The sequence below is a fragment of the Dermacentor silvarum genome, chromosome 8 (assembly GCF_013339745.2).
Source record: "Dermacentor silvarum isolate Dsil-2018 chromosome 8, BIME_Dsil_1.4, whole genome shotgun sequence".
In the NCBI taxonomy this organism is placed as follows: domain Eukaryota; kingdom Metazoa; phylum Arthropoda; class Arachnida; order Ixodida; family Ixodidae; genus Dermacentor; species Dermacentor silvarum.
The window spans coordinates 157047047-157054358 of NC_051161.1; the positions used below are offsets into that span (position 1 = coordinate 157047047).

General features: G+C 41.1%; 1 long non-coding RNA gene across 1 annotated transcript; it reads left to right on the forward strand.

Moving 5' to 3' along the window:
* The first annotated feature begins 1257 nt into the window (after positions 1-1257).
* Positions 1258-6647, forward strand: LOC119462892 (uncharacterized). The gene is made up of 3 exons (XR_005194274.2): positions 1258-1490; positions 2675-2778; positions 4891-6647. It is a non-coding gene; the product is annotated as an uncharacterized LOC119462892 (long non-coding RNA).
* The last annotated feature ends 665 nt before the right edge of the window (positions 6648-7312 follow it).

Here is a 7312-nt window from a genome sequence, read left to right on the forward strand (position 1 = left end):
ACCAATCCCCTTAAAGTGGCCTTCACTTTTAAACAGAAATGGTTTGCTGGGAAGACGTTTTTACAGGGGCAATATAAGTCGTCTTATATTAAAATGTGAAGGCCCTGGGACCTTTTTAATTATTTTATTAATTGTTTGCTATTTCCCCGACGCGCACGCGTGTCCGATACGCGTTAGGCAGGCTAAGTCCCAATTTGACCTTGTCGAGGATGCGAGCGACATCAGGATAGAATTTTCGCAAGTAAACTACCCGAGTGCACCACTGTTGGTATGGTAGAAATGCTGGAAAAGGGGTTTGTGTTTGCGTTTCCTCGTAACAGAATTGTTTTCTCGTACATTCAAATTACAATCCGATGCCACCATGGCTGTAGGCTGTGGTTTTTCTGACGGATTTTACTGTGAGAAATGCAATTTTTTGTTCACTAACACCTTGCGCCACACGGAGGGCCTGCGCGGTCGGGGTGGTTCGGGATCATTTTCTCCGCCACGGACGCCGACGCCTACGCCGCATTTTCTGCGACACGGGGCCCTTAACGCTGTCGTGTTAATAAATATCATTGACCTTCAAGGCTTATCTGCAATCCACTCCACAATGTAAGTATATTCCCCGTGCAGCCTCGTAATATTGCACACGACATTGTCTAAATCTCAATTATATAATTGATGTGCTATTTTATTTTATTATTTTAATATCTCATGCACTATTTTAATATGATTGTGTTGGCTATTTTGTTGCTTTTGTATTGTTTAAATAATCTCAAGAAGTGACAGTTCCCTGAAATATAAACAATATTACATATTTGCAATCTTTTTGTTTCGACCCCCTATAAATCATTGCGTCCAAAGTTCGCCTTTATCTCTTGCCTACCCCAATTCGATAATTTTTGGTTGGTGCACGTGTAGGTATAGCAATCGGTATTAGTATTGTGCTAATTGCTTGTTTCTAAGAAATAACTTTTTCTAGCAAATGAACGTAAAGTTTCAAATTTCGCGCCTACATCCTGAAAATTGTCCTTAACAAAATGGCGCCTACAGTTATCAACGGCCTTTTGTTTGTACTTTAAAGATAAAACCTTGTGAACGTTGCGTTTTTGTATAATTATTGTTACATATTATAACATTTAATATTATAAAATAATAACGTAAATATAGTAGTAATTTTAAAGAAGAATTGGCAAGAAGCAGTTTGGCGCAACGTCTCGGGTTTTCATTCTGCCTGCTTTGGCGGCGTAGTCGCGTAGTTGCGTTGCGATTGCATCATTCTTCTCGGAGCCGGAGTGAACTTGAAGTTGCGTGTTTGCATTAGTTTTTTGAAGTGCTGTTGGGGCTGGGGCTGCGTGATCGTCACTGGCGTCCTCCAGAGTGCCCACCGATCAGAAAGTCGTACGAACCGCAAGCTTTGAACGTCTGTTTATCGCACCATCGAAAGCGGCGGTACAGAAGGCGCGATGTGAGCTCCGGTGGGAAGAGCAGCCCTTTGTCTCGTAACGGTAAGTAAACTTTTGTTAGCGTAGCCAGCATGCTTTTGTGTATTGATTATGAACAGTATGTTGAGCGATGTCAATAGCAGAGCACGCCGCGAGGTTGCCGAATTGTTTGAAGCGCTTGGCCAGCCTGTCGAGGCAGGCGACAGCCTTGCACACCGGCAGCTCAGTAAGCGTTCGCGACGGGCTAGCAGTAGCGTGCCCAAAAGTGAACCGCAAGTGAGCTACTCCGAAAGCGAGTATCCTAGCTTCAATGCAGTAAGCGCAACGCCTGTTAGCAGTAGCGCGGCTACAGGCCATTGTTCAGGGCTGGTATTTTGTAGCGATGCCTTTCCGGGATGCTAATGCCTCTTCGCGCTTTTCGCGCTTGGTCAGTGGTCAGAGCGACGGTCCGCTCACGTTATCCACGGTATCAGCCGTCGTGAGTGGTGGATGATAAGACTAGTAAATAAAGCGTAAGGCATCGCTACAAAATACCGGCCCAGATTGGACAGTAAGCAGCTCAGATTGTTCAGATCGTAATGCGGCGGTTTTCGGTGACTCGTGTCTATCCGAAGCCAGTGAGGATTCAGAAGAACGGTTGTCCGATGTATTTAACGCTGACGTGCAGGAAACCGCAGAACGGTCAGGAAGCAAAAGCACTAGCAGCTAAAATTTCGCAGCTTCGCTTTCAAAGTGGGCTCTCCCATGTAACATTACCCACAGGTCCCTGATAACATTACCCACCGCTTCTCCGACTTCTAAGAGCACAGGGGTGTTTCCGGAATCTTCCAAAAGATGCTAGAACATTTCTGAAGACCCCCCGTGGGGCTGTCGAAGTATGTGTATGTGTAGCCTTAAACTAGCTTAAATTTCGTTGATAAATTTAAAGGAAGTTACAGCACGCTTCCACTTCAAATTTACCTGCTACGTGTTTTGCATCTGCTGTTTGATAATGACAAGAGCAAATGTAGGTGGAACGTGGTTGGAGTGGCAGCATGCGTATTTTGCACATTGTATACATCAGAGCATTTGGAGCACCGCCAAAATTTTTTGTGATCATTTTATTGGCTGAGTTGTTGAGGTGATAAAATAGTTTTGCTTCGAGGAAGTTCGAGATGTAGTAATTTGCTTACTGTGTCAATAAATAAATATGTTTGATTTGGAATGCTTTTTTTTTCGTATAATGACAAAATCTTTATTTAACATAGGTGCCGTCCAGACTGGCCATGAGACCAGCGAGTTTGCTGTAGAAACAGCCATTTGGGAGTGGCTGCGTCACGCTTCTGCCAGGCACAGAACTGCCATTGCCAAGGTAATGCGTCTTCATATGTTTCGCAATGGTTTAAACATAATTCATATTTGAAACCAGCTATGAAAGGCACTCCTAGGATACGAAAGCAGATTGGAAAAAAACGAGCCTTTCTGCATGTTCACTGCAGCAGCAATGAGGTATTTTTTTCTAACTGAGCAACATAGCATGAGTGAGGCTCACACTCGAGCTCTCCTGTATTGAAGAGGAAGCAACTGTCATACAATGAGGTAGGCAGGTAGGTGGTAAACTTCATTGATACAATTGGGTAACAGTAATTTTTTCTAGTTATAACAAAATAACTGTGTGAGCTTCTTAGCAAAATGTACACTTATTATCATTTACACTAGGCACTGTCGAGTGTAGCCGTGCATTTGAAGCACCTATTTACTATATTCTTTCACCGTAAACTTGAAGCGTAGGGAAAAATTTAAAGGGGGCTAAGTATCGTGCATTAAGCTGGGGAATGGACGAGTTTGTGTGATGACATAGAAAGATCGCTTCACTATATATGCCAAGGTACGTTATATTTCAGTTTGGCAAGATGACTATAGAAGATTACGTGAAGTGATAAGTTGAAATATTAGCAAGCTGTACGGTGTGGATTCATTTAGAGCAACAATGATGCTAAAGATCATTAGGATAAATATTTGTCTAGCAGTGAACTGAGAGGTACGAGATTTCTGGCTGTGTATTTTCTGCTTTAGATGGAGGTTGTGGACATTTAAACCCTAAAAAAGGAACTCGTAAGCATCGTGGTGTCCTAAATAATATACTGCATAGGTTTTGTGTCAACCAGCCTACCAGAAACCAAGACTGGTTCTAGATAACCTCTATAGTGCATTATTCAGGGTGGTCTGTGGTCCAAGTCACCAAGTGCTCCAGTACTGTGTTAGGTGTTCCGCCGCTGTGCCGAGTGCTCTCCGTTTCTTCAGTATACCAAGTGCCCCTTTGCGTCTCCATTTTACCAAGTACTCCAATATTGTCAAATTCTCGACCACGTCTGCAATGTGCCATATTAATTTTCAGTGTCCTACGAAATGCATGGGCATTCTAGTTAACTTTGCTTCAGTGCATAAAACAGAATTTTCCTTTAAAAGTTCACTGAAACGCCCATGCATTTCGTAGGACACCTTGAAAATTAATATCTCAAGACTGGTTCAGTCCTGAGAATTCGTTCCAAGTGCATACGCCTTGCGAACTCAGCGGCTGTAATTCGTAGATTGAAAGATGTGCTGTAAAACAATTAAAAGGTTTATTAGAATAATTGTTAATTATTCACTTAGGTGTATTTCTTGCGAAAGTAATGGCCGCCTCATCGAGTAAGTTAGATCAAGGATTATAATTGGGCTATTTGACACAGGCAATTAAAAAAAATTTTGTGAAGCTAAATTAAACACTCGGTATATGTAAGTACTGATACGATACCAGTGACTTGATACCGGATTTTGAACAAAAAAAAACTACTCTGGCAAGCCACAGACCACCCTGAATAATGCAGTATATATGTTTTCTAGAACCAGTTTTGGTTTTTGGGAGGCTGGTTGATACAAAAGCTATGCAGTATATTATTTAGAACACTATGATACTTACGAGTTCTTTTAGGGTTATGTCTGCAACCTCCATTTAAAGCAAAAAATATAAAGCCAGAAATCTCGTACTTGTAAGTTCACTGCTAGACAAATATTTATCCTAATGATCTTTAGCATCATTGTACTCTAAATGAATCCACACCGTACACCTTGCTAATATTTAAACTTATCACTTTACGTAATCTTCAGCAGTCATCTTGGCAAACTGAAATATAACGTACCTTGGCATATACACTGAAGCGATCTTTCTATGCCATCACACTAAACTCCTCTATTCCACAGCTTACTGCACGATCCTTAGCTCCCTTAAAATTTTTCCCTACGCTCCAAGTTTACGTGCAAAGAATATAGTAGAAAATTTACTGAGTGCAAATCTTAGCCTAAAGTATCGATATTTTTAACACATACGTAATATCTAAAAATGGTATATGATTTTTTTCTCACCAAAGCCTGTGTTAAAAGTTATTAGCTCTCGGCATTTTATGTTGAACTCTTTGACCTTGCGCGACCATGCTTTCTGCAGGACTGTGCCACTGAACAGCCCGGATATGTGTGACATGGTTCCCTCGGCCTGTTGTACCTTTACCTATCACCCGCGGCATCTAGCTGCCAGTGTGATCTTGCTTTCTTCAGCGCTGTGCCACTGAACAGCCCGGACACGTCTGACATGATCTCCTAGGCCTGCTGTACTTTCACTCATCACCCGTGGCGTCTAGATGCAGTGTGCCGAGTTGTCCAATACTGCCAAGTGCTTTATGATGTCACCAATGTGCCAAATGCTCTAGTACTGTTATGCGCCCCGCCACTCTGCCATGCCCTCTCCACATCTCCAGTATATAAAGTGTCCCATGGCGTCTGCATTTGCGAACTGCATTACCAAGTCTCCAAGTGCTCCAGTACTGTGTTATGTGCTCCGCTGCTGTGCCGAGTGCTCTCCGTTTATGCAGTATACCGAGTGCCCATTGCGTCTCCGCATTTTACCAAGTGCTCCGATATTGTCAAATGCTTGACCACGTCTGGAATGTGCCATGTGCTCCACTGCTGTGCCAAGTGTATGCTTTGTAAATGATATACATGTCTTAAGTTCATCCAACACCTCTATTGCATAACTTATCCATACAGAGGGTCTTCACATAGACTTCTATGTCAGTATGTACACATATTGTAGAGTTGTGTTACTGTTTCTGTTGAGTAGATGTTGTCAACATGTTTTTTTCTTCATAGAAGGCTACAGCGCGGAACCAACAAAGACAAGGAACACAGACACAGTGCTGACTTTCAACAAGAATCAGCTTTCTGAAAGTCAGTGCTGTGTCTCTTCTTTGTGTGCCTCTCCTGTCTTCGTCGGTTTCATGCCATGGCCTTCTACGATGTTCAACCAACAAGCCCAACTGGTTACTCTGCTCAAATGTATTTTCTACCAATGTTGGCACCTTTGTGCTGTTTCCTATATCAAGTGCCCAGCTTGCTGCTGCCATTGATGTCATCATTCCCAAAACAGCTTTCATAAATAACAGCATAAATTTGGACAGCACAATATTATTTTTAAATTTTCATTTCATTCTTATAAAGAAGATTGTACTTCTTTGTTTATTTCTACTCACATTCTACAGATATCACAAGGACCATGGATTGCGTTTAATGTTTTACTCCCAGAAGATGGGTGCATCACTCCTGGAAGTTTGTAGTTTGTGTATTTCTTGTCAGGTTTTGTGGATTTTGCTTCGACCAACTTTCTAGTCACATTTCGCAGATTTTACTTGCACATCTATTGATTTTATTGTTTTACTTGCACATCAATTGTCTGCATTTTGACAAGGTCACAAATATATCTGAGAAAATATTGAGCTTTATGCTGCCAGATGTAAGAGTTGCGTGTTCAAAGGAACTCTTGTTAAAGTTCACGCTATTCATCGCTTCGACATTTCAGGTCTTTCTGTTCATCTTACTATTTTTTATGCAATATTGTCTTAGCTGCGTTTTGTGTATGGTATAACAAGGATTCCTCAGCGAGAGCTTGTGGTATACTTTGCAAGGGCTTGATTTAGGGATTTATTGCTCTGGTTTAGTTCTATATTTTCTAAGCAACAATATCCTAAGATTCAGTATGATATAGGTTTCATTTTTGCTGTTCAACATAGCTTTCATTTTGTTAAACACATCCTGAATAAAAGCTTGAGATACATTTTTGAGGATATACACGTGAGTTTATTTTAGTTGTATTTTTCCATGAAAGATTACTTTATTATGTGTAATGTTTGTTCTAAAATAAAGTTTTGCTGTGGAACGAATGTTTGAAGGCTGGTATCATTTTTCTATCAGGTGAAAAAGACACTACATGATTGCCGCACATGCTGGGGAATGTATAAAATTACATCTTGGGCACGTATTTAGAACGTATTTCGGCTCAAAACTAATATCCAAATAATGTAACAAATGTCCAGCAATTACATCCATATAACATCTTTTCGACGTAAAAAAAGAGGACTTTTGACAGTACCACCTACGTAGATTTTACGTAAACTAGATCTATTTGAACCTCTAATAGAGGTATTGAATGTCCAACTGAAATATCTAATGGACATCCAGGCAATGTTTATGGTTTATAGGGGAGGAACAATGGTTTCCCTGGCAGTGTTTGACTCTAGGACATAATTCTGCTGTGGAGCTATACTCGCATTCGAAAACAGCTGAATAAACTCTAGATAATGCACAAATTCAGTCCATTTGCTTTATTGTATAACGAAACTGGATCCCCGAGGCGCGTCTCAACAGCGTCGTCGCACCACACAATCTTACAAAATGTTGCACGTAAATCTGAATAAACGGCGACGACTTCGGTATTTAGAATGCAGGCAAATGCTATTTATTTCTCTCAAAATAAAAGACACACACCAGAGCCTTTTATTAAGCGAAAATGCGACAACAAAGTGTCCCTCAAAACC